This window comes from Saimiri boliviensis, chromosome 14 (genome assembly GCF_048565385.1).
Source record: "Saimiri boliviensis isolate mSaiBol1 chromosome 14, mSaiBol1.pri, whole genome shotgun sequence".
NCBI classification, from domain to species: Eukaryota; Metazoa; Chordata; class Mammalia; order Primates; family Cebidae; genus Saimiri; species Saimiri boliviensis.
In genome coordinates, this window is record NC_133462.1 from 92,738,458 (window position 1) to 92,766,330 (window position 27,873).

Consider the following 27,873-nt stretch of genomic DNA (forward strand, 5'->3'; position numbering starts at 1 on the left):
CAGAGGTATCCATTATGGGTGACTTACGTTATCTCCAAAATGATTATGTTGACAGTACCCTACAATGTGACCTTATTTGGAAATAAGGTCACTGCAGATGGAATGAGTTGGGGAGAGATCACAGCAGAGGGTAAGTAGGCCCCCAAGTCAGTATAACTGGCGTCCCAGTAAGGCGTCAAGTGAAGACAGACACAAGGATTCCACGTGAAGACAGGGGCAGAGACCGGGTGACGCAGCTACAAGCAGGAACACCAAGGACCGCCAGCTGCCACCAGGAGCTGTGGGAGAGGAAAGGAACAGATTCTGCCTCAGAAAGAACTCCCCCTGCCAACATGCCCTGATTTTAGATCTTTAGCCTCCAGAATTTTGAGAACAATTTGTTTTAAGCCGCTCTGTTTGTGGTATGTTACTACGGCAGTTTTAAAAAACTAACACAGAATCACAACTCAGACTTATAAAAAACGCTAGATGACCAAACCCAGCCCCTGGCAGCCAGACTGTCGCTAATTCAAATGCTCACTATTCAGTGGGTAGTCACACTTCTGCAAAAACAAAGATGCTGTTACAAAATTTTTTCTGGCTAAAAAATGTATTCTCCTGGATGTCACACATTTGCATACACATTTACAGAGAGCAGAATTATCTTGCAGATCCCAGGCGTTAGGCGTGTAGCCTCTGCAGTCAGACACCAGCCTGTAGGAGATCACACGCTAGCCCTGCTGTGGGGCTTTAGGACCTCCGTGCCTCAGTCTCCTCTACCTGTACATGTTCCCACAGATGAGTATGCATGGCATGCTGGGAAGTCTGCTCAATTACAACAGAGGGAGAGCTCAGCAATCCAAGCAGTATGATCTCCACCACAGGCTGCAGCACTTCATTTTATTTTACTGCTCATTATTTTTCATTACTTTACTGTGAACTCACCTGGGACGGGGTCTAGGCCTTGGTCACTTGCTTTCCTTGCATATGTGTGACAGGCGGTCAGACGCCCCTCAGGAGTGAAGGCAGGAACGGACTTCGATTTAACTCCTGTGACTGTGAGATCCCTGAGGGCAGGACCCAGGTCCTCCATCAACCCCAGAGCCAGCACCAGGTGAGTGGCCACACAAAGAGCAATGGAAGTCGCCATGCTGGAAGGACGTCTGTAGATACTGCTCAACTGCACCAAGCTAGGATGGGAGCAGGAATTAAATGCCTCATTCCAACGTCAGGGTCTGAGTTCATCTGTTTCCTTTCTGCTTATCACACACCTGACATGCAGAACAAAGGAGGGTGATACTTCCTCACTGAGGATTTCGAAGAAACTATTAAACCCAAGGTGGAAAAAATAATTCAAGAACATGACAAGTGCAGCTGTCAATAATTCTGCAACAGGCAGCAAAGGCCGAGACATGCTCTTATTCTCTATGGTTGCTGATGTTGCCTGGAGAGCTTTCCAATCTGGGAAAGAAATCCCTAGTCCAGACTGTATGAGACGGATTCTAACCCACTGGATTGGCATTGTCTAGACTAGTGGTCAACAAACGACAGTCCGTGGTACCTCGGCCACCTGTTTCTGCAAATGGAGTTTCGTTGGTATCCGTCCCTACCTTTCCAGTTATGTATCGCCTATGGCTGCTTCTGTGCTGCAAGCAGAGTAAAGGAGTTCTGAGAAAGACTGTATAGCCCAGAAAGCCTACATCACTATCTGATCCTTTATAGAAAAGTCTGTTGATCCCTGACTTGGCGCATCCCACTGTGATTACACTAAAAATTAGCCTTGAAGGGGACAGTAACCTTGTGTATCTGGCTCAGCCCTATCTAGACGATGACCAACCTGGTTTACAGTAGGTGCCCAATAAATCGACATAAAGAATGATCGTGAGGCCAAATGCTGAGATTTGATGACAGGCAGTGCCAACAGTGCTAGACACTGAGCCAGACCAGTGTCCTGAAGCTCTGCTCTTTGTGAGAGGATGAGGCTGTGCCACTGCTGGATGTCCCTTGACTGACTAGCTACCTGAGAACCCTCTGGGAGCACTGGGCTGGACACCATCATTGTAAGAATCCAATGGCACTGAGCTGTCAGGACACATTACACCCAACTAAGAAGAACCTTTCAAAATCCTTCTTCTATGTATATACATTTACTTTAGAAATGTTTCACGGGAATAAACACTTGCAAAGCAGTCTAAATTTAAAGGTTCCCTTATAGAGCTGAACCCAAACCAGCTGTCAGAAACCAAACATTTATAAATACAAATGCTCAAGGTACTGAGCGAAAAAAAAGATTTTTAGCTCTAAAAGAAGTCGTCCAATCTACCCTGCCATAACAAAAGCAGAGGGAAGCAGAAAGGCAGGCGTTTCTGAGAATGGCCCTTTAATGTTAATACTAAAAGTATGTGGAAGTTCTGGCTCCAATGAAGTTGTTTATGGTGAGACTGAAGGAAGAAGGGTCCTTTAACTCGGGAAATGACACAGAACTTGCTGCATAAAAAAAGAATTCCACACTGTTTCTCTTTTTCTGCTCTGTCCTCTCAAAGAACTGCTGCTTCCACGCGTCGCGTCTTCAAGCCAGGCGTGGGCAGGAGAGTCTCCCAGCCCTCCCCTCGCCTGGCTCTGACCCGTGATCAGGGGAACCTAGAGCATGTGATGTCTTACTCTGGTGGGTTTGCAGAACTGTAGCTCTTTATATCATCCAGGGATATTCTCTCTTTAAATTTTTTGGATACTACTGAATTCCATATTTAAAGAGGTAGAAGTTTTAGTAACACAGTTATGATATAATCACATTTCAATTTTTTTTTTTTTTTTGAGACGGGATCGTGTTCTGTCACCCAGGATGGAGTGCAGTAGCACAATGAAAGCTCATTGCAGCCTTCACCTCCTGGGCTTAAGTGATCCTCCTGCCTCAGCCTCTGGAGTAACTAGGACCAGAGGCATGCACCACTGCTGCTGGCTAATTTGCTAATTTTTTGTAGAGACAGGGTCTCACTATGTTGCCCAGGCTGGCCTCAAACTCCTGGGCTTAAACAATTGTCCTACCTGGGCTTCCCAAAGTGCTGGGATTATAGATGTCAGTCACTACACCTGGCCTACATTTATATTTAAATAGAAGTAATATTCTATAGTCTCAATTTCTGATCAAATGGAAAACAATCAAAATGTCAGTCTGAGAGCTGATCTGATGTAACAGTAAAGGCTCATTTATAGGTTAAATGCTTCTACCAAAGAAATCTTAAAACAACATTTTCTAATTCAGTTTTTACTAATCCCCTTCTAAACCCACTTAATTTGTATTTAATTCATATCCCAATAATAAAATCAAGGTACTAAAGAAACACTGCATATTCCACTAAACTGTTTCTACAATATTAACAAAATCTATTTACACCATAAAATATCAAAAATTCAGACAAGGACTGACTCATTGGATTTGCTCTGAGGACTGTTATATCCGCTTAAATGAGGAAGGAGGATTTATTTTGTAGCCACACCTTTGGAGGCATGGTCAAGCATTCTTTACACCAGGCATCCCCAAACTTTTTACACAGGGGGTCAGTTCACTGCCCCTCAGACCGTTGGAGGGCCGCCACATACTGTGCTCCTCTCACTAGCCACCAATGAAAGAGGTGCCCCTTCCTGAGGTGCGGCGGGGGGCCGGATAAATGGCCTCAGGGGGCCGCATGCGGCCCGCGGGCCGTAGTTTGGGGACGCCTGCTTTACACGAATCAGGAAACACTGGAAAGTGGCTCGAACTTAAAGGTTCCAACAGCTGAACCCAAAACAACTGTCAGAAACCAAACATTTATAACCAAACGCTCGAGGGATTGAGTGAAAAAAGACTTTTAGGTTTAAAAAGTCCTATCTACCCTGCCGTAACAAAGGGAGGGGTTTAAAGAGCCGGGCTCTGCATGGTGGTAGATGCCTTCCACGTGGTCCTTCCTCCCGTGCTGCCTGCTGAGAACCCCGATACTCAACAGAGACAAGGCATCCTGTCTCCTCTGCCTTATGTTGTGGCAGCTTTCAGGACACTGTTTTCAGTTATAACTTTTCATACTCTTTCACCCCGGGGGTTTGTGTTCCTACATTAAAATATAAATGCATTTTCATCAAAAAAAGAAAATAGAAAAAAGAAAACTAATGACTAGTTACAGCAAATTCACTTTTTCCCCCCCAAAACGAGACACATCAAAATGCTGCTGCTTCGTCCAAATTCTTCACAATATTGAAATCATGAAATGAAATGACAACCAGCTTTTATGACCAGCTAAGAAACGTGTCTGATGAGATCAGAAGTCCAGAGCATGGCCCGCTGGGATGCAGAACCAGGTGCCCACAGCAGATTTTTTAATTGTTTGACTTTTCTTCTTAAAATCTACGTAATGTTTTTCTCTTGTTCATTTCAAACCTCCTGTGTGGGAGTGTTAATAAAACCTAGCATCTGTAAATTTCTCATACGGGTTTGATGAATCCTCGGTCAAATATTCTCCTTTACTTTGGCTCTAAATGATGTGATCTCAGCAATCTCCTGAAAGTATCCAACAATTAAGACAAATATTTAAAAGCCCCATTGAAACAACAAACAAAAGGCCTCCCAAAAAACCTAGAGACTGAGTCTCCCAACACATGCTATGATGGAACCGTTTCCGTTCTAAGCAATCAGTAGCAAGTACAACAGTTAGCTCTTGCTGAGAAAGGGCCAGGAAAAAGTAGAATGAGGGAGAGAATAAATGTATGTTTCAGCTTAAAGCTAATCATATTCTAGGTCAATCAGAATGCAACATTTCTAAAACCTTAAATGTGTATTTCATTTGAATAAACTCAATCAACTCTTTTTTTTTTTTTGAGACAGAGTTTTGTTCTTGTTGACCAGGCTGGAGGGCAGTGGCGCAGTCTCAGCTCACTGCAACCTCCGCCTCCCGAATTCAAGCAGTTCTCCTGCCTCAGCCTCTTGAGTGGCTGCAATTTCAGGAACCCACCACCATGTCTAGCTAATTTTTATACTTTTAGTAAAGACGGGGTTTCACCATGTTAGCCAGGCTGGTCTCAAACTCCTGACCTCAGGTGATCCGTCGCCTTGGCCTCCCAAAGTGCTGGGATTACAGGCGTGAGCCATCGCACCTGGCCCAACCCTACTCTTATCTCAGGATTCAGTGGCCAAAACTGCTTCCTAGTTCAAAAAGAAAAATTATGTCATCAGGAGCAAATTCCATCAACTTCACAACCACGCACACAAATCTATTTGTGCCTGTACCCGCAGACACAGCTCCCCTCCTGTGCAAGGCATGTCCACTCACTCGGGCCCTGGATCACCTAGGAGAGGAGTTCTCCAGCTTGAGTGTACATGAGAATCACCTGGAAGGCCCATTAAAACACAGGCTGCTGAGCCCCAAACCCAGAGTTGGTAACTGAGTAACTTGAAGTGGGGACTGACAATTTACTTTTCTAACCATTTCCAGGTGATGTTTGTACAACCAATCCCAGAGCAGACTCTGCAAACAACTCATCTAAGGCCAGCTATTTTGATTATCCTCTCCTAATCCCGTATTTTTTAGCCTCTTCCTTCATATTTCTCCCTTCCTTAAGCATATAAACATGTTCAAATTTGTCATTTTAAAACACAAACAAAAATCTCCCTGCTCTCACGGGGAATGTGGGTAGTGTTTCTCTTTCCTTCTGTACACAGGGAGATTCTTAACAGAATGTTCTCCATGCTCCACTTCCAGCCCACTTCTTGCTCTGTACTCTCTTCGCTGTCTCGATTCTGCTGAATTTGCCCATCTCACAACCCCACGTGAACTTAACAGTTTCCAGGCCAAGGGATACCTCTTAACTGCCCGTTTTACTCTCTGCTATATCTAGCGCTGCTCACCCGCCCACACAGGCCTCCCCTGGACTTTATAACATCTCCCTATCCTGGACCTCCCACCACCTCCCTCACTGCCTCCCTTTCAGTCTCCTTTCTTGGAATACCTGCTTTTCACCGTCCCCGTCGGTGTTGGTGATCCCTTGGGACCTGTCCTTGGCTCTTCTCACTCCATACATTTTGCCTGAGATTTCTCATCCATGCCCGTCTTTCACCTATAATCGATATCCTAATGGCTCTCAAATCTAGACATCTCTCCTAAACTTCAACTATATCTAATGACCAGCAATTAGGCAATTCTGTCTAACAGGCATCTCAAAGTTATCAATGCTTATAAGTGAACCCATTAATGTCCACCTCGTTCCTGTTTCCCTTCTTTTATTTCTTACTTGACAAAATGGCTCCTCCAACTACTCAGTCATGCAAACCACCTGTATGTCCTTAAGGAAAAACATATCCTTACATCTTAAGCACAATCATATCCCAAGTCCCATCCAATCCAGCTCTTAACTGTATCTCAAGTCTGTTCCTTTGTTCCCATCTCCGTGGGTCAACATCATCTCATGTGGAACAGTGTAATGTACACCATTCAGGCCTATTAAGTTTTCTACTTTTAATCTCTACACTGCTGATACAGTCATCTTTCAGTCTTACAGGACAATCCTCCCTGCAAAACTCTTCAATGGCTCCCCGTGGCCACTGAAACAAAGCTGCAACTCTCCTGCATGGCATTCAGCTTTTCATACTTGGTTCTTCTCTTTCTTAACCCCATTTCTAGTCACCTCCTCTTCCTATTTTAAGCTCTAATACCAATATCTTTTAATGTGGCATGCTCTCTTACAACAGAAAGCTTCTACATGTTTTATTCTTTCTGCTTGGAAAATTATTAAAATCCCTGCACTAACATGCTCTTCTTTCCAAAACCTTCTCCAATTTTCTTGAATTTGGATTCCATTCTGCTTCTCATTCCACTTGAAACCTGCCTCCATTAAAGCAATTCAGTTTCCAAGCCTAACACTGCACCATTCAAAGGTAAGTCCTTGAATCCCTAGTGCTGGGAATACCTGGCTCTAAACAGGAGCCCCACTATGAAGTATTTTTATCTACGTGTGTCAGTGATTCTGAACATGGACACACACTCCCCTGGCAGTGCAATAAGGGAGTCTATCAAACATTTTAGGATCATTCGTAGTGTTTAATTCTGCTCCTACAGAATTTTAGATGCTCAACATCAAATGTTGATTTCATCTCCACTGTAACATTTTAATCTCTCATTTACGTCCTTTCTTCGAGGAACTGTGAGAGCACACTGAAATTCCGTTTGGTGATGTCAGGAAGCTGTTCAGAGACTTTCTGGAGAAATCTTCTCATCACAGCAGGGTTTTCATCTTGTCATCAGAAGAATGAAGGGAGCCGAGGGAAGCCGACACTCTGGAGTTTCACATTTTCTGCACCTCAGTTTGTCTGCTGCCATTTTAATACAAGACAGCTATTCCCAAATAGGTTTTTGCTATATGCAACTGTGCTGTTATTCCTGCAGCTGGTCTAGGTTTTATAGATTACTTGCACAGCCCCCTAGTGAGCCCAACTGCTTTTATACTATTATGATACCATAAACAAAATTATATAAAATTTTAAGGCCAGTAGTAAATGCCTCAATTAGCTGACTGGAACATGTAGCATTTGGGCATTTTCATGGTCTTCAGTGAGGGTTTTACTGCCCTGAAAAGCCCACCCTGTACATTAAAAGAACAGAAAGTCTTCATGTCTCCACTCTCGGCTGTTCCAGTATAAAGGTGACCCACCCACACCCACACCCACACGCAAGGCTGGCAATAACAGGTCATCATCGAAGAAACAGGCCGTATACAACCTTCATCAGGCTTCAAGTGGTTCAAGCCATGCCTTACAAGCATTTTAAAGAAAACTGGTATAGGTAGATACACCAAATGAACATGTATTTGAGAATCAAGAGACAAACATCAACAGAACTTGATGAACGTATTTGGGTTTTATGTAAATGTAGACGTACACGTTTCGGGGCAACTTGGTTCTCTGCTGGAGAGCGTACCTCATTCTAAGTGAGTCATCACTTGCAGATGCTGACAGATCTACATGGGATAAAATGGATCACAGCCGTCTTGGAAACACACTTTTATGACGAAACCAACTCATATTCATGCCTCCAAACACAGCTCAGGCCTCAAACCAAATTGAAGAACATCCAGAAGTTCTTGAAGAATCCACATGTTCCTGTAATCATCCACTGATCAATTCCCCAAGAGAAAAGAACTTAAACATCTGCATCCAGAGAGACTTCACACCCAGACCAGAGGGAGACACTCCCTTACTGTTCACTGATGGAGTCAGACGCCTAGAATGTTGTGATAGCATCTACCCAACACACACCATTACTGTTTTAGAGATAAACTAGAAAACACCAAAAATTAGAGGTAAAAAAGATGTAGAAAACAAATACTTGGAAAGAACTAAGGAAGCCAGAGCCAGGGAAATTTCACAGTGATTACTCACAGGTGCCATCCATTGAAACTTTCTGTGCTCTTTAGGCTTCAGGCTAAGAACTTCACGTTTTCTTATTTCTCACAACATTTTAAAATTCCAGCTTTACAAACACGAAAACTAAGGCTTAGAAATATTAAGAGATTTATCCAAAACATATGACTTATAAACAGTGGAGATGGAATTTGAACACAGTCTTTCTGACTCCAAAGTCTGGGCACGTAAGCACCACACTTGAGCCTGGAGCAAAGGCTCATGGGTGACCCCAGTCTGAGGGTTTATAATATGGCAGACAGAAGAGATTGGTTGTATTCTGAATTCGGAGTTCTCCAAATCTGTTTGTTCTGAGAATCATCTCTAAAACTTAAAAACAAAAATCACAGTTTCTAAAGGTCCTACTCAGATTCTGCTTCAGCTGATCCAGCATAGAGGCCAAAAAACTGTATTTTTCTAATGCTCTGCTGGGTTTGAGAATCACTGCTCTGTACCTCAGAACTAGAGTAAGTGCAGAGGAATTACTAGGAGGCAGCTTTGGCTTTACATTATGAAAACAGACAAACAAAACAAAACACACACACCCTGCCACCCACACACCAGTCCTAACCATCAGAGCTACACAACCTCCCCACCCCCCTGCCCAGTCCTAATCAACAGAGCTACACAAACCTCTCCCGAACAGTCCTAGCCATCAGAGCTACACAGCACAACCTCCCCACCCTGCCCCGCCTCGTCCTAACCACAGAGCTACACCCTCCTCACTCCCTCCCAGTCCTAACCAACAGAGAGCTCCCCAAACGCAGGTGCAGCTACCTCACAAAGCACCACGATATAATGGAAAGAACTCAATTTCTGAAAATGCAAGTCCCCATTTACTGTTCTGGTTCAGGCATTCTTAGGGGTGTAGCCTTGATCAAGTTATTTTCTCTGAGTCTCAGTTTGCTGAACTGGAAATTATTAGAGAACACTTACGGTCAAGAACTGTTAAGATTTAGAGACAATTAGGTAAAATTCACAGAGCCGTGGCTGACGTGGCAGGGGCGCAGAAGCAAAGGACACCTGCCCACCCGAAACGTAACTGCCCACGGAGCTGCTGTAGCAAGTCTCTGTGCGCGGATGGTGTGGGCTCCTCCGAGGCACCCCTTCCCCTCATTCCCACTGCCGTCCCACCCACTGAAGTGGCCACGTCTGATTGGTTAAGTGCAGGTTTTAGCAATGGGCTCTGATTGACCTAATCCAATCAGCCCACACCTGGCCCCCCTGCCACAGCGATAGGCAATGACTGGAGCCCAGGGCCACCAGCAGATGGTGTTCCTCTGGCAGAGACTGGCTTGGGGGGAGGCTGGGTACGTGTCCAAAATTGGGCCAATCGGAGTGAACTCAAAGACTCTTGTTCGACAATAGGAGGAAAGGGAGGGTCTCCTCTTCCAGACAGTGTGATATGTCAGCCAGAGAGCTGACAGCAGCCACACCGCTACCAAGAGCCTTTATCAAACTACTTCTGAAGCCTGAGCTAACTCCATAGTTTTGAGATCTGTGAACCAATAAATTCCCCTTATCAGATCATTTAAGCCACTCAGGTCGTTTTTCTATGGCCAAGGCTTGAACAACGTTGTAACTTATCCAGAATCCCCTGGATGGGGGTCGTGAGATAGAACCACTTAGATCATTTCTAACTTCATGATTCCATGACTTCTCAGACTTTGCATAATGAATACCCGTCTTCACATCTACAGCACTTTTGATGGCTGGTTTGTTCAGCGTTGGGCATCCTGTCCCCCTTCCTCTTCCTGAAAAATCCTGCTTGCCTTTCAGGGCCCAACTTCACTGGTTCTACTGCCGCAAGATCTTTGCAGAGGAAACAGTTAATCCATCTTCCTGTGCACCCCCCCGGCACTTCACTGTTTCCTCTCTTACCTCAATTTCACTGTGTATTTTTCTCACTCCTGTCTTCACCTACATTTAGGCTGTGTGCACCTAAAGACATGTTCCCTATCCCTAGGCATTACTTGTTAACAGACCGACTGAGCAGCAGAGTAGCACAAATCTAGCTTACTGCACATGTCCAATGCCTAACATGGGGCCAGGCCTGCAGCAGGCTTGCAGTGAACAACCACTAACTCACTAAATGCCACACCAGTGGTTAGCTGGATGCAAAGGAGAAACAACAGAGGCTTCGGCCTTGGCCTTCCAGGTGTCTGACCTTGCACCTTGAAGGAATTAAAGAGTAATACATTCCCCATCTTGCACTGCTGATTTCCAATGACAAGGGGGTTTTCCCCCTCCCACAGAGGATTACAGGCCAATTTAGTTATGGTAGGGTTTGGGGGGCTGGAGGTGGCTTAGAGATTTTTCCAACCTTATTAAACTTACTAAGAGCTTAACATCTATTAATTAAATTACATTTTCTATAATAAAAGTAGAGAACTCAAATCCTATAGATGACCTGATCTTAAGATATAAAAATTCAATTAAAAAAAATTAGACACAAATAAAAAATATCTATTCTGTGACCTGTAACACCACACAACTGTAAACTTAATATCATCCTATGTTACTTGAGGTAGTTGAAAGGTGTTCCTTCTATGTTTGTTGTATTTAGCCTTTTCTTTTTAAATTTTATTATTTATTTTTGAGACAGGGCCTCCGTCTGTGGCCCAAACTGCAGTGCAGTGGTGTGATCATGGCTGACTGCAACCCTGACCTCTTCCGGGCTGCAGAGATCCTCCCACCTCATCCTCCCGAGTACCTGGGACCACAGGGATGTAGTTGGGGCCACAGGCGTGCACCACCACACCTGCACGACTTTTTATTTTTTGTAAAGACGGGGTCTCACTATGTTGCCCAGGTTAGCCTCAAACTCCTGGGCTCAAACAATCCTCCCGCCTTGGCCTCCCAAAATGCTGGGATTACAGACAAGAGCCACCAGTCCCAGACAGCTTTTCCTTTAAGTGACAAAAATGGCGAGAGAGAACTGTCTCCTCCTACTACTTCCATTTGGTCATCCAGCTATCTAGACCTTGAATAACATTTCTGGATCGGACGTGGTTTCAGTGGCTGCAATTAGAAAGGAAGTATACACAGTAAACTAGGAGTAGATTTGTTATTCACACTCCAACACTTGATTACTGTCTCAAAAACTAGGATACTTCCTGCAACCCAAAGTCCTCACTGACAGGAATCATCTTGGTCTGAAGGAAGGGAGTGGCCTCTAGAAGCAGGAAAAGGCAAGGAGGCAGATTCTCCCTAGAGCGTTTCGAAGGAGCCGGCCCTGCCCACAGTCTCGAATTTAGTCCAGTGGGACTCACATCGGGCTTCTGACCTCCAGAGCTGTAAGATACCACGTGTTTTTTTTTGTTTGTTTGTTTGTTTGTTTGTTTTTGAGACGGAGTTTCGCCCTTGTTACCCAGGCTGGAGTGCAATGGTGCGATCTCGGCTCACCGCAACCTCCGCCTCCTGGGTTCAGGCAATTCTCCTGCCTCAGCCTCCCGAGTAGCTGGGATTACAGGCACGCGCCACCACGCCCAGCTAATTTTTTTGTATTTTTAGTAGAGACGGGGTTTCACCATGTTGACCGGGATGGTCTCGATCTCTTGACCTCGTGATCCACCCGCCTCGGCCTCCCAAAGTGCTGGGATTACAGGCGTGAGCCACAGCGCCTGGCCACGTGTGTGGTTTTAAAAACTCCTGCATTTGTGGTAATTTGTTAGACAAACAGAAAACGAGTGTACCGCGTTCCTGTGCCAGGGACTACTCACTTGTGTCGACAGTAGTCCCTTTCCAAACGGTGGTGCTGTGTAAAAGAAACTGTTAGCTTCTCAGACATGAAGCATAAGAAGTCACAATCACAAGTTGAAGTCGATCAGAAAGAAGGAAATACTAAAACTAACCAGAGATCTAAATGAGAAAAATTCATTTCGCTACTCGTATATGAGTATCAAACATTCCTCTTATATCCACAAAACAGACCTGAATAAATGCATGCTTTAACTTAAATGATTTCTTTTCTATATGTGGATAAAATGCCCTTATCCATGAATTTAACACATAATTTACAGAGCCTCTCCCACTTGCCAGGCACTGGGAAGAATCCTGAGGGCTTTCTACCTTCAAGATGCTTGCCATCTAACTGAGCCAGGGCAAGTGTGGAAAAAACTTTTTCATGTTAGTTCATTAATGCTAGAATAGGAACTAGGAATAGAGCCACAGCTTATAAGTTACGTTGTCATAGACAGAAATACGGGCAGAGAACTAAGCCATGTGCATTTGTTACCTGTTTCTGAGCAGCGTACAGTGACCAGATAAACTACTTCACACAGTTCCGAGGGTCAGGAATCTAGGAGTGTCTTAGCTGGATGGTTCTGCCTCAGGGTGTTTCACAAGGGTGCAGTCAGACTGTCGGCCAGAGCCAGAGTCACTCACAGACGGACGGAGGCTGAGGCACCTGAGCTTACTCATGTGGTTACTGGAGAGCCTCGGTCACTCCCTGCGGTTTGCCAGGGGCCTGGGTGACCTGCCAGGAGGGCTCCTCCACAGAGCTGCTACAGGAAGGCAGGTGGCTTCTCCCCAGGTAAGTGGCCTGAGAGAGATATTCCGACCAAAACAGAAGCCAATGTGAACCTCGGAAGTGACCTGACATCATTCCTGTCATATGCTATCGGTCACGCACACCAATGGGGACGACGTGGGAGGGGAGTACTCAAGGGTGTGTGGATCAGGAAGCAGGAATCATTGGGATTCATGTTGAAGCCTCACTGCCACACCATGTTCTTCCAAACATTTCAGCAAGGGGAACCTTGCAGTAAACTACACACAGTTCTAGAATGGCACTCCTGAGGCCTGGAGTAGTCACGGATCAGCTACTCTACAACCCAGCAAGGCCTCGGCTTCCATAGCTGCAAAATGACAATGGAGTCCAACTGTGAATAACACTGGGTGGCCCAGGGCTGCTGCTTCTGCACTCAACATTTATTGGGCGTTCATCACGTGCCAGACACTGTTTGAAGCATCACACCCTTAACTCATTTACTTCTCAATACGACCCTCTAAGGTGGTTACAACTGTCATTGCTGCATAGGAGCTGAGAAGACTGAGGCAAACGGGGTTCATCCACCTGCCAAAGGTTCACCATTAGTAAGAGGTAGTCAGGATTTGAACCTAAGTGATTTGGTATCTATCCACATTATAAGCTACTGTACTCTCTAACAGAGGGTATGGAAATGATGCAAGTAAGTACACTACTTATAAAGTCATCAGCAATACTAAACTTTAAAAGAAGAAACCATGATTAAAATTTGGTTAAAAAATAGACAGGAGCCAAGCATGGTGGTGCTCCCCTATAACTGCAGCTACTATAGAGGCTGACGTGGAAGGATCACTTGAGTTCATGGCTTTGGCTTCAAGGCCAGGCTGGGCAACAGAGCAAGACCTTGTCTCAAAATAAAATTATATATATAAATATGATTCCATTTACATGAGGGACCTAGAGTGGTCAAATTTATAAAGATAGAAGGAGGGATGCCAGGGCTGAGGGAATAAGGAATGGGGAGTTATTATTATACGGGTATAGAATTTTAGTTGGAGATATTGAAAAGTTCTGGGAGTGAATGGTGGTGATGGTTTCACAACAATATGAATGTATTTAATATCATTGAACTATACACCTAAATGATTTAAACTGTCAATTTTATGTTATGTATATTTTACCGCCATAAAAAATAGACATTAAACTACAATATCTGATATTCCATCCAGGAGCTTATTCAAAAGGACAAATCCCACATAGCTAATAGCTTTAGATGCTTCGAAATTAATTTAGTTCTAAGGCATAGACAGCAATCCAAAAGAACTTGTCTTTCCTGGCTGGTCCATCATCTTTCACTCAACTTATTTTCGATACAAAAAAAAACAAAACACAACACAATAAAAGTCACACAAGTTTCCTTTACCCTTATCTCTCCCAAGTCACTAAGCGGCATTTTGAAGTGGAGACTGTAGTCCGTTCCTAAACCCAGGAATATCTGCCCACACAAGGTGCTTCACAGCATAAACGTTAGGAGCTGCTCTACGATTCTCATGATTTCCACCCTTCCTGTGATGTGCCCTTTGTGTTTCAAGAGTCAGAGATCAGCCCAACCAGATGAAAGCAAAGGCATCAGCTGCGAGGGCATGGGACTTGAGGTAGAGGACGCAAGATGAGCCGGCCCTGCCGTCGGGATCCTGCTGTCCGCGTGCCGGACGGTTAGAGAGGCTGTGAGAGTCTGTGCTTTGGATTTAGGACCTGGTCCTGCCCTCATCTTCTGAAATAGTATTTTCTCCTGATGCATCAAGGAGACAGGGACTCCAAGCATTTTCCTCACCACCCTGGTCATCTCCCACATTCAGGAGGAAAGTTAGACTTCCCTGAGGCCTTTGCTTGCCTCATTTCAGAAGTGGGGGAGGGTGCAGTCATAAAATGAAACTGTATGCCCTGAGTTAAGAACGTATGTTTAATTCACACTCACTTCCCTCTTTTTATCCATCCATATGCAGATGACCCTAGTAAGTGGTATGAAGTGAGATTGAGAAAGAAACTTAAAAAAAAAAATCCACAAAAAGGACACAGGTAAAATCTAACCTTTGGCCGGGTGCAGTGGCTCACACCTGTAATTGCAGCACTTTGGGAAGCTGAGGTGGGGGGATCACGAGGTCAAAAGATTGAGACCATCCTAGCCAACACGGTGAAACTCAGTCCCTACTAAAAATACAAAAATCAGCTGGGGTTGGTGGCGGGTGCCTGTAATCCCAGCTGCTCAGGAGTCTGAGGCAGGAGAATCACCTGAACCTGGGAGGCAGAGGTTGCGGTGAGCCGAGATTGTGCCACTGCACTCCAGCCTGGCAACAGAGCAAGACTCTGTCCCCCCCCAAAAAATCTAACCTTTAAACAAATTATCAAGACACATGAATAAAAACCTCACTTATGAATTATTAAGACACATGAATAAAACACCACTTACGGACACTAACAAATCATCACGCTTGCTAAGGCTACATATCACAGGGGGCTTCATAAACTTCAGGACAACCTGCAAAGAGGCCCGGTGCTACACAGAAGTCCATGAGCTGGACTAGAAACAACTAGGTCCAAACCCTCAATTTCCCATGAATTCGTTTATTGTTTATTATGACTTCCACCCATCTGACAAGTACTTAGCCTAAGTCTGTTTATACACCTGAGAAATGGAGAACAGTAACAAATGCCTGAGGTTGCTATGAGGATTCAACAGGTAATTTATGCCAACATGTTTGGTAAATATTTATAGATGATACCATTATGAACATTAGGGCTGGATGATATTTCAAGATATAAATTTGTGTTCTTCTCTTTGCATTGCCTCTTTTTCTCCCCCACATCAGACCCTGCTCAGTGCCTCAGGGGAGGCATGTGGCCGTACAGAAAGCAGAAACCATCTGCAAGATATGGGGGAGATATATGGGAGGGTGGGGGAGAGAGTAACACAGCCTGAAGGTCTGATGGAGCAGGGGCCCAGGCCCCACTTCTAACAGTGCCACCACCCAGAAGCACAACTTCCCCAGGAGGAGGATTTGGACACACAGGGAGCAGCTCCCGAGTCCTATGCGGTAAGGACACCTCAGAGAGCCGCAGGGCCTGCAGGTGGGGTAGGCTGTGAGAGCCATGCCCCTAACGGCTTGCTTCTGGGGATGAGCCCAGAACCCTGAGAGGAGAGTTTACATTTTCCACCAAGCCAGTGGAAGGAGAATCAGAGCCAGAAATCAGGCAGATTTATATGAAAAAAAAAAAAAAAAAAAAAATGGAGATGTTATTTTTGGCACATTAGAGTTTGGGGACTGAGTTTTATACCCATTACACTATTTAACTTCCCAACACCTAAAATCTTTCTGGCAGTTAACAATGAATGCCCAATGTAAGAAATGTTTCTCGTTTTACTTTATAAATACATATATATAAACCACCTTCTCCTACTAAAAAGAGCACACACATTGTGCTGCTCTAATGAAAGAGTGCCAGCAGGGCATAAATTCTGAAATGACTTTCTCTTATGTTGCGAGGCACACAGAGGATGCGAAATAAAAATCTGTTGGCCGATGGGTGACAAAGTGTCCGTAGCGGCTCATAACTTCCCCAGACTCTTGCAATCAACGGCACACACCTGCCAACCAGTGGGCCGGGATTAGGGGTATAGCCTGTTGTGATCAATGGACCTTTTCTCCATGCAATGCTAATGGGTTTCTAGAGAACAGAATTCATGATACAGGTGTTATTATAAGCACTGTCGCCTAACCACTGGAAAACTGAACAAACAGATACACACTCGTTAGGCCAGGACCTTATCTATCAAGTTACCGAATGCATTCCCAGAGCCTGGAAGAGTACTAAGCATGGAGTAAAAATTCAGTAACTATCTGACCAATGTTGACTGACAGAAGACACACGACCTCCACCTTCACCTATGAAACACAAAGCACAGGTATAACGCCAACAAATAAAGCCAAGCCCAGTACTTAAGAGCGCAAAACAACTCAAGTGCAACACGCTGAACAAGAGCTGGCTAGCTTTCCAGTGTCTCCATCCACACTAGCGACACCTGCAGAAACACAGTAAGTCAAAGCCCACGGGAGGGGAAGATGGGGGAGGGGGAGGGGGAGGGGCTGATTACCAGCCCCAGGTTGGCGCTTCCTCTCGCTCCTCCTCTTCTTTAGCAAGACGCCTCTGTTCTTTCCATGAAGAAGTCTGCCCCAGAACATGATCTACATCCCAGCTAAGCTCCGAGTTATGAATCGGCACAGAGATGACACTGGCTGGTGCGCACACCAGGCGCGCGTCCAGGGAATGCGCATACGGTGCGTTCTTTCCGTGGGTGCTGCACCGTCGCTCTGCTCTTAGGGCTTCCCAACTCAGTTCAGGCCATGGAATTTAACTAGTGAAATGAAACACTGGCCCTACAAAATGGGACACTTAATGAATTTATTTAATGATGCCAAATATGGGGAACTTTTTTAAGTAGAGAAGCGAAAGGAACAGGAGGAAAAGATCTATTTGTTGAAAGACATTCAAAGCAACGGAGTCGCTGGGTGTTAATCTAAGACAATGGGGATGCCATCTGGAAAATCAGCTTCACTGTGAAATCAGGAGTACGAGCATCTTTCTTTCCACTGGAATTCACGCAGCTTCCATTGAGCTGCTACTTTTAGCATGCTTGCTGCTGTGAGACACAGAAGACATCCTTTCTCCTCAGGAAGCTTTCCACAGACATTATTAAGAAAAACTAACTTTTGGCTAGCAATGCACTTTCACCTCACATGATTTCATTTCATCCGAGCTGGGAACCAGCAGTGGCAGGGATTGTCTGCCCTGAGGAAAACCAAGGTGTGGGCTGGCTGAGGGTGGGGCGGGAGGCAGTGCTGTGCACCATGCAATGGCACACAGGAGCAACGTCTGCACCCACCCTCCCCCAGAACCTCCGCACCTCCACCACTACCAGAGAATAAGACACAACTCACGGCAGCTGAGATCACTTCAGGGCAAAGGGGGCAGTACAAAGGCAAGAGGTGAGGATGGTCAGGGTGTGGGCAGAACTGCTGGGAGGAAGACAAGCCATTGCCAATGTGTCTTCAAGCCCTGAGCTTCCCTGAAGAGATAACAGCTTTCTCTGGCAGATGCTTAGACAAGAGGTCATGCATAGGCACTATTCTGGCAATGCCCAGACAAACCAACCTGTTTCTGATCCCATTGAGAAGTATGACAATAAAACAGTCTGTAGACAAGGAAATTCACTGCATGGCATTCCTCCAGGGAAAATGTTGTGCTGGACCAGGGCCAGGGCTGCCAACACCTGTGAGCAGATGAATTCCAAAAGGTGCAGTCACAGGCTGGCTCCTCTGGGGCTTGGCTCACAGTGTTTCATCAGAAGAAGTAAAGATAAGAAAGTCTCTTCCTGCTGACAACCCCTCCTTAGGTGCATCCCACTCATTTCTTACCCACCCTTGGGGAGGGAGCGGAAATCAATAACCCTGGGTAAAAAGTACAATGAAACTTCCTTTTCTCAGCTCCCCGAGTTTTCTGGAACCTGAGAGCTCCTACAGAGACAAGATTCTTGCTGAATCAATAATTCTAAGTCAGTGACCTGCCTAGGGACTCACATCTGAAATGCAGTGTGAGTTTCAGTTTTTATTGTAAATTTTCCTCCTTTTATTTACTAGCCAGTATTTCCATGTGGCAACCACGTGTCCATCCCATTAGGAGGGCTGTTACAAGAGAAATGAAAAGGAGGTATCGGCGAGGATGCAGAGATGCGAGAATCCTCGCACACTGCTGACGCAAAACCCTGCAGCTGCTGTGGAAAGCCGTCTGGATGCTCCTGAGAAAGTCAGACTGCCGCATGACCCAGCAATTCCACTTCCAGGTGTGCCCAAAGGAGCTGGAAGCAGTGACTTAACAGATACTTGCACACCAATGTTCATAAAACATTGTTCAATTTCCAGAAAGTGGAAACATCCCGAGTGTCCATCATCGGATGAAGAGAAAACGTGGGGTATACATAAAATATTACTTTGTCATAAAAAGGAAAGGAATTCTAATAATGCTATGGCATGGATGAACCTTGAAGATATTGTATTAAGTGAAAGAGGCCAGACACAAAAGGACACTTTGTGATTCCACTTATATGACATACCTAGAGTACCTGAATTCACAGACACACAAAACAGATTGGTGGTGTCGAGGGTGAAGGTGAAAGGGGAGTGGATGGGCATCGCTTAATGGGGTAGGAATTTGAGGTGATGAGAAACTTAGAAATAGATATGGTGACGCCTGCATAACATTGTGAATGTGATTAATTTCACTGAATTATACACTTAGAGATTATTCAGATCATCAACTTTATGTTAAATATATTTTACCACCCAAAAAAAAAACCCCACAAAAACCACCAAACATGAAACCAAAATATAAAGGCGAAAACAAGGTGGATATTAAAAAAAAGAGAGCTTAAGAAATAAAAGGAGAAGACTGCAAAAAGCACACAGAATAACAGCATTAACAATACTGCTGAATTAACTACATGTATGTAACATTAACTCTGTGCCAGGAATTGCTTTAGGCACTATACATATAACAACTTGTATAACCTTCATGAGAACCTCTTGATGTAGGTTTCATTATTATCCTCATTTTAAAGTTAATAATTCTGAAACACAGCAAGTTTAAGTATCTTACCCAAGATTACACAGCAAGACAGTGGCAAAGCCTAGATTTAAATCTAGAAAGCCTAGACTCAGAATCTATGTTTTTAAACAACTAAGCTGGTTGCCAGTATAAAAGACATTAAGGGCTGGGCGCGGTGGCTCAAGCCTGTAATCCCAGCACTTTGGGAGGCCGAGGCGGGTGGATCACGAGGTTGAGAGATCGAGACCATCCTGGTCAACATGGTGAAACCCCGTCTCTACTAAAAATACAAAAAATTAGCTGGGCGTGGTGGCGCGTGCCTGTATCCCAGCTACTCAGGAGGCTGAGGCAGGAGAATTGCCTGAACCCAGGAGGCGGAGGTTGTGGTGAGCCGAGATCGCGCCATTGCACTCCAGCCTGGGTAACAAGAGCGAAACTCCGTCTCAAAAAAAAAAAAAAGACATTAAGAGTATGTCAAAGAAAAAGAAAAAAAAAAAAGGAGGTTAAGGACAGGGATGTATAAACAATTATATGCCACCTAAAACTCGTGAGAGAGATAAAGACTAATGAAACTCACACACAGCATTCTTACTTCAAAAGTCAAACACTAATTGTCGAATGAATAGTACAGGGTCCTCCTGAACGTCCACGCTCACCCAAGTCTCTTCCAGAAAACAATAAAGCAGAAAGAGCACGGAGCCTGAGCTTAGAAAACCTGGCTTTAAATCCTGGTTCAGTGACTTATTTTGCGCTCTTCTTCACTTAACAAGTATGTAACGACCACCTGCTAGGCACCAGGGAATGTGCTGGCTAGTCCACTTCATGTTTTGAAACCCAGCTCCTCTTCTATAAAATCGGAGTAACATTCCTACCTCACGGGGTTGTTAAGAAGGCTAAATGAGATAGGCTATGACTGTTCTTGACTCCTAGGTGACAGTGAGAGCTGACTGAAGGTATTTTCTCTTGCCTAATTTCTCAGAATAAAAATTCATGAAGATGATAAGATACATAAATCATGCGGCTTGTGTTCTGAATGAAGGCATTGTGACTGCCAGGCTGCAGACAGATACACACAGTACTCGGCTCCTTGCACCCCACCCTCTTTCTTACCCTTAAGCTGGCAAGATGATGACACATGGCAGGACACCACTCAGTGCCAGGTTTCTTCTTTTCTTCCCAGAAGGGGTGGGAAGAGACAACAGAAAGGGGAAAAAGAGAGAGGAGAAAAAAAGCAACATGGAAGGAAAAAAAAGCCAGAATGTGAAGGTGAAGCTAGGATATTACTTTCTTCCCTTGTCTCCCAGTGGGGTAGAAAGGGCTGTGGTCTGCAGGGAGCTCACATCTTCCATTTCTCTCTAGAATGTCCCACAGCATCAACCATGCCCTTAAACCACAAATGACAACGTTCTCCAGACTCTAAAAGGCCCCTTGGACAACAGAGGACTTCTTTCGGTTTCCCCCTCCCCTGGATACCACCACACATAGAGTTCAATGATGACCTTTTATCTTGCATCACGGCCAGAACAGTCACTAAGGAATTTCATTTCTAGGGTGTTCACCAATCAAGATAACAGTTACCAAAATTCAAGGCCTACAAGCCTTACACTGATCAGTGGTTATTCGCCGAGTTCAGCGAATAAACTAAGATTCTGAAAGACAGAGAACTTATCTAACAGAACCTAGTATTGATGAGTATTTGCTAAATCCGCAACTTGACTTCCCACATCGTGTATGGAAACAAAAAATCACATTTCTATATCCCGCATAGATCAGAAGTCTAGCTAACCTGGAGACTGCTTTATTTTGTCTGAGGAAGGTTTTACTTAATTTCTGAAGTTCTGTGATGGTAAGAAAAAGCCCACCAATAAACAGCCCATTTACACCACTTCACTCGAGTCTTATGAAATAAGGTCAGTGTCCCGCACCTCTGACGAGGAGGGAAACAAGACTGACATGAATCATACTCCTAAGGTCAATAGACAGAACCATATTTAGAATCACATCAGGCTGGTTCCTAATGCTGCCTTCTCACCCATTCACCTGAAGGTCATTGAAATTCGTTAGAGTGAATTCAATGACATCTTGGAAAGTGTGGCTTCTGAGTAGTGGGAAAGTTTTATGTCAGGAGAAGGTGAGTTGCTCCAGGAGAAGAATACGCCAGGCAAGTCCAAACATGTCTGCCTACCCACCAGCGTGATTCCCACCAGCACCTGCGCCTCTTGCCAACCCATCTTCAGCTTTATAGGCTGCAGATGTTTTTGAAAGCCTCTCCTTGCTCTAGGTACCATGGAAGAGACAGTGTCTAGCTTCATCCTGGAAACCAAGGGATATGTGGAATTCGCCACGTTTTGGGAGATGGGCCGTTTTTACATCAGCCACCCTTGCCACAATCTAAGAAGCATGACTGTTTCCCATCATGTGATCGTAGGCTTTGCAAGCTGTGGTTTGAAGATGGAAACAATAATAATCTCATACATAAATGACTAATTTATAGGGAAGACAGAAAATATTTTAAATATTTTCCATGCTCCTCTTTTTGAAGTACAAATGATAGTCAAACAGGGGTCATTTCCCTGACTGATGATTTTCAGAATTGCAGACTCTACAATAAATAACATTCACAGATGGTTCCTTTCTTTGAATCTCAACGCTCTTCCTCTTGGGAGCTGGCAGCTACTCAGAAGACAGCATTAAACTGGCCAGAAAGATCTGGGATCCTCTGGATCTCTGTCTCCTTTGTTCAAAATAAAAGACTTTGACAGGTTCTCGGGCCACCCTCCTCCAGGTCTGGTTCTGGGCAATCCCCAAGAGATCACAGATACTTCGTATACCTTCCACATCGCCACTGTCATTGCAGAGTCCCTATCTTCCTTATGACTGTATTTACTAGAACCAAACCCATCGTTTTTTAGACATCACCAAAATGCACTGTGGAAACAAGCAGCTGGTCATGAGTCCACTGAGAAGAGCATAGCAGATGTGAGGAAAGACTCCAGTCTAACGTGCAAGATGACCACCTCCTTGTAAAAGGTTCCCAGCCTCCCATTACCTGGCCTCATTGCATGCTCACGTGGAAACAGTTTACCACTGCACAACGTGTGTTCTCCCTCCAGCAAACAGAAAAGAAATATGAAGGATAAGGGCCGGAGAAGAAAGGTTCCAGGCAGGAGGATTGGTGGGCAGGCAAGAGACGTGACGGAAGAGGCAGAGGGAAAGACGGTAAAGGGGCAAAGAAATGCCAGGTGAAGATGTGTAGACACACACAGAAGAACTGAACCTAGAACCAGAAATGGTTTAAAAAAAAAAAAAAAAAAAAGGCTATCATTCTGTGGCGCTCAGTTCACACTTCATTAGGCTGCGGCGAATCCCAACAGAAAGTTCCCATCGCTTCTCAAGTCCCTGGGAGGGGTGTCAGGTGCATCTGCGCTACCGCAGCGCCATCTGGCGGAGTGGTGGGACTCACCGCGACCTCACTAAACGTTGCAGGACTGATTCCACACTGCAGCTACTCCGGGCAATAAACGCAGGGGACAGAATAAAGGAAGATCCTATTGAGGAATACGCACAACTGAAGTTCACAAACCTTTATGTTCTACGGGTTATCTCCTCTCAGAGCAAGTGTAGAGTAACTTTTCAGTCCACACACTGAAAGATTCCCTCCCCATTCCATTTTCATTTCTTCCCACTCCATTTTCAACAGCTGAGCTATTAACAACATTTTCAATAAGAAACACATTGCCCTCAGATGTACCTTTTTCAGCAATATAAAACTATTTACTTATTGTTCTAATATTTTGAGCATCTCAAATTACATATAGATCAATGACATGAAGCACTAAATTTATAATATGTAATATAAATATCTCACACATCTGGTTATTAAATGCTAATGTTTATTTTTGTCTTTCTTTCTCCACAGTTCTCCCATGTAATTCTCTTAAGAACAAATATAATAGTGTAAATCTCAGTGATTTATTACACAAGTGATTCTGCTAGGGATATTAGGACCCACAACGTGGGGCTCCATGAATGCCACTCTGTTACCTAAGCTCAGATTTGGGTTCTGGGAAGCCAGAACTCAAAGCAAAACCACATGCTTTGGTTAGACCTTGACTGGAATTCAGGCACTACCACTTACCAAGTGACTGTGGACTTAATTTCTCAAGCCTGTCTCCTATCTGTAAAATGGGAATAACCCTACTGACTTCATTCATAGGACTGCTGTGAGGATTAAGTGAAAACAGGTATGCAAAATGGCCAGAGCAGTGCTAACATTTAGAAGGTGCTCAGTATATATTAATTATTTCTCTGCTGCCCCAATCCCAAAGAGGTCTACCAGGGAAATAATAATTCTCATTTTTAGTCAAGCTACCAAGACACCGCATTTCTGATTTTATAAAAATGCAAAAGAGAGAAGAAAAGCCTTCCAAGATTCTGATACCACTCACCCCAGTGTTCACTAGAAAGTCAACCAATAAATAAGCACTAGGGTGAAGGTGGAATTCTGCCAGCCACGGTACGTGGAAGAGTTCATAACACACTTGACTTTAATTCATGTGCACTATAATCCTGTGGGTTAAAAGGCTATAAAAGTTGTCCTGGTTTTTCTTATACTTCAAAGGAAGCAATTTAATGGCCATGAATTACAGTCGCCTGATTACACTGTAACTATGAGACACGACTGTTCTGGTATGATTTCCAGCCTGGCTCCTTCACCAAAGGAACTTCAAGGTAAGAATTTAAACAAAATAACCTTTCCAGGCTTTCATCCAGCTTCTTCATGCAAGAGACTCTATCTTGGAGAGCCCAGAGAACATATGTGCCTACAAAGGCTTACCTGGGGTTGACGCCTGAAAGAGGGTGGTCTACAGAGTCGTGCTGGGGTGAGGCAACCCATAAAATGGAGAGCCCTGGTCCCTGGGGAGGCCTATATGCTACAGACTCTATAGGAAATAAAATAATAGGGGATAATACTTTTTTTTTCTTTTTGAGACAGGGTCTCACTCTGGCACCCAGGTTGGAAAGCAGTGGTGTGATCACGGTTCACTACAGCCTCGACCTCCTCGAGCTCAGGTGATCCTCCCACCTCAGCCTCTCAAGTAGCTGAGACTACAGGTGTGCACCACCATGCCTGGCTAATTTTTTTGGTATCTTTTTCTAGAGACAGAGTTTCTTCATGTTGCCCAGGCTGGTCTCAATCTCCTGGGCTCAGGCCATCTGCCCATCTCTGCCTCCCAAAGTGCTGATACTATAGGCATGAGCCACACTGTGCATGGCCTAATTCTAAAATTTTAAGAAGGAAAAGTTACACTATGAATGTTGGTTAAAAGAAAACCCTCACAAATGTGGGCTCTGCCTATCTTACCATCATTGCTTGATTAGCCAGATAGAGCAAGCCTAAAACATTCCCATTGCCCTATGACTCAGCAGACAGTATAAATCTTTCTCACAGTAGCAAAGCAAATGCTTACAGCCGAGAGGCAATCATATATGGTGGAGCCAACATTGTACTTAGAACTGGATTTGGTTTTCAATCTTGGTTTCTCAATTAACTAGCTTTCTGACCTTGGTCACCTACCCTGAACACCGCTTTGCTCATCTAAAATGGGGATAGTCACCTATCTCTAAGGGTTACCATTAAGTTAGATGTTGTGAGGATAAGTAAATCAAAACGTCCTTGGTATGTTCTATGCCTCATCTCAGCTGGAATAAAGCAGGACCCAGGCAACACGTCCAGTTTTCTGCAAATAGTCGCACAGCCATAGTTTAAGCACGTCAAGTGGCACCCTCGCAATGATACATTAAAAGCAAAACCTAAGTATTTGCTTATGCAGAATCCTCTCACAAACAGAGAATCCTATGGAGACCACAAAGAGGATAAAGAAAGAAAAGGCGGGGGAAGCCAGGCTCTTCCAACGTCCTGTCAGTCGTCATTTGGAGTCTTTACCAGACGTCTTCACTGCATTTAGGGTCCGTCAGAACCAGCATACAGGTGCAGCCTTGGTTAGAGGCCAGAACGCACATCTCTTGATATTTAAAGATGTTCATCTTCAGCTGGCCTCCACAGAGAGCCGGCCTCCACGTAAGATGTGGAGTTTGAGAACCTAATTGTTCCCAAGCTCTGTGAATAGGTTTCATATACTCCAAAGACAGCTAGATATTGAAAGTGTGAGAGAAAACAGAGGCAGGATCTTGACTGTACATTCTGGAATCAATTCCACTATACCATTTTAAGATTGAAAAATTAAAGATGGTGATATGTTTGTGTTAAAAGCACAACCATGTCCCGACTGCTAAAAGAAATCTAACCTGTATGTAATGGTCCCCCCCAAAGTAAATTTTAAAGTTGTTAAAGTAAAAGTCGACTATGTAGGAAGAGCACGCTTTGCTATGGTACCTTGTAACTGACGAGCGAGTATGTGAGCTGGGCAGGGTGTTTGAGAGGCTGGGGCAGGACAGGGGAGGGTCAGGTGGTGAGGAACAGCTCCGGGAGGGTCAGGCTGGACCCACCTAGGTTCCTCTTCCTACTGAATGGCGACTGTGGCGCGCTCCCCTTTCCCAGATGGAACTCCTGGGTGATGATGTGAGAAGCCCTTACCACACATCTGTCTTTCCCCATATACTGCGAAAGTATGGGGGAAAACTGGAGAGTGATAAGCCCCTGTATAATTCTGACTTACTCTCAAAAGATTTTTTTAAAAAACTAAAAAATAAATGGAAATCAACTACAGCCTTCTGATGTGTGAGTAGAGACAATTCAAAAGGTATCAAGTGCCAAGTACTGCCGTCTCACAACCAAACTGCCCTTTCAAGCCCACTGAAAACAGGGAGGGGCGCCGTCCCTGGGGAGCCCTCCTGGCAGACCCCAGAGTTAAGTTAACTGCACTTAACGTACGAACACAGCACCTCGGGGCTACTGAAGACTCCCTAAGGAACAAGACAAACGAGCCCGGAACCTCTAAACATAAAAGACAATCAGCACGATGCAATCTAAGAGCAGATACACCAGAGCTCGAGGAAAAGCGTGGGACGGAGCTGGACTGCTCATTCTGGATCATTCCTCCCTTCCGGTTTCATGGTTGTGTTCTGAGGTCCTGCTGAGAGGGGCTGCCTCTCCTGGGTGAGAATGAAGGCTAAGGCCCAAAGCTGAGGACAGAAAGTGATCAACTCCTCACATTCTAAAGAGGCTGTTGGAGGTGCCACGGCTGGGGCCTGAAACCCTCCTCCACAGATCATCAGGCAGCACTCTGTCACCAGTCCCACAGGACCGAAACTTGCCCTTCCCAATCTGTAGAAGAAAGCAAGACTCTGAAGCATGTGAGTTTGTCTTTGGCCTTGTGGGAGGTTTATGGTCAAGAGGAAAACTGACTCCCTGGAGGATGGAATGTGGTGCTTTCTCTTCCCGGAAGGGAACGAAGTGAGTCTGCTCTCAGTTCCCTGGTCAATGATCTACTTGCAGAGCCGACTTCCTGATCTTGCCTCAATAAATGAGATTCATTCATCTGCACTTTGGGTTTCATGCAGGGGGAGAGAAGCAAGAGTTAGGGGAATAAAATGAAATGGAAGAACTGAAGAAAAGGCAGAAGGAGGCCAGGCACGGTGGCTCACATCTAATCCCAGCACTTTGGGAAGTCTAGGTGAGAGGATCACTTGAGTCCAGGAGTTTGAGACCAGCCTGGGCAGCATGATGAAACCCCATTCTACCAAAAATACAAAAAGGAAAAAAAAATTAGCCAGGCATGGTGGCATATGCCTGTAGTCCCAGCTACTGGGGGTCTGAGGTGGGAGTCTGAGGTGGGAGGATCCTCTGAGCCTGAGAGGTTGAGGCTGCAATAAGACGTGATCACAATACTGCACACTCCAGCCTCGTAGAGAGTCCCAGACCCTGACACACACACCCGCCCCCACCACCCCGCCCCCACCACCCCGCCCCCACTGTGCTAAAAAAGGCAGAAGGGCATGACAGAAAATATACTGTGGTGCAATTTGTACTGAGAAGTGGGAAACAAGATTAAATGCATTAGAAAGGAACCAAACTGAAATACTTAAAAATTGCAGTAATCGGTCAGTTAACAATCTATTCCCCATTGATAATAAGGCTGTGATTTTTACACCCCATTAAAAAAAGTGATTAAGTCACAGTTCATACCACAGGAGCTTACAACAAAGTGATACCACAGAAAGACTATGTCCCAGGATGATGGCCATCTGGAGGAGGTGCTAATGGTATCACAAGCTATGTGACAAAAATAAGGTCCTTTCATTTCACTCGGCGTCTCCTTCTCTGCAAATAGGGCAGAATGGAAGGCTGAAATAGTCAGAG

At 44.8% G+C, this 27,873-nt stretch overlaps 1 protein-coding gene across 7 annotated transcripts in view; it reads right to left on the bottom strand.

Annotated features, from left to right (window-relative positions):
- The window catches only part of SMYD3 (SET and MYND domain containing 3), a 755,279-nt gene that overhangs the window by 258,690 nt on the left and 468,716 nt on the right, over nucleotides 1-27,873 (bottom strand). The window contains exons 1-2 of one of the 7 annotated variants that reach the window (XM_074385666.1): nucleotides 925-8,982; nucleotides 28-278 (exon numbers count right to left, since the gene is read on the bottom strand). The exons of 4 other annotated variants lie outside the window; for them this stretch is intronic. The gene's annotated coding sequence lies outside the window, so the exon portion shown is untranslated. Of the gene's footprint in view, nucleotides 1-27; nucleotides 8,983-17,043; nucleotides 27,422-27,873 lie in introns of those variants that run through there. 2 more of the 7 variants (XM_074385669.1, XM_074385665.1) reach the window with 2 other exon arrangements.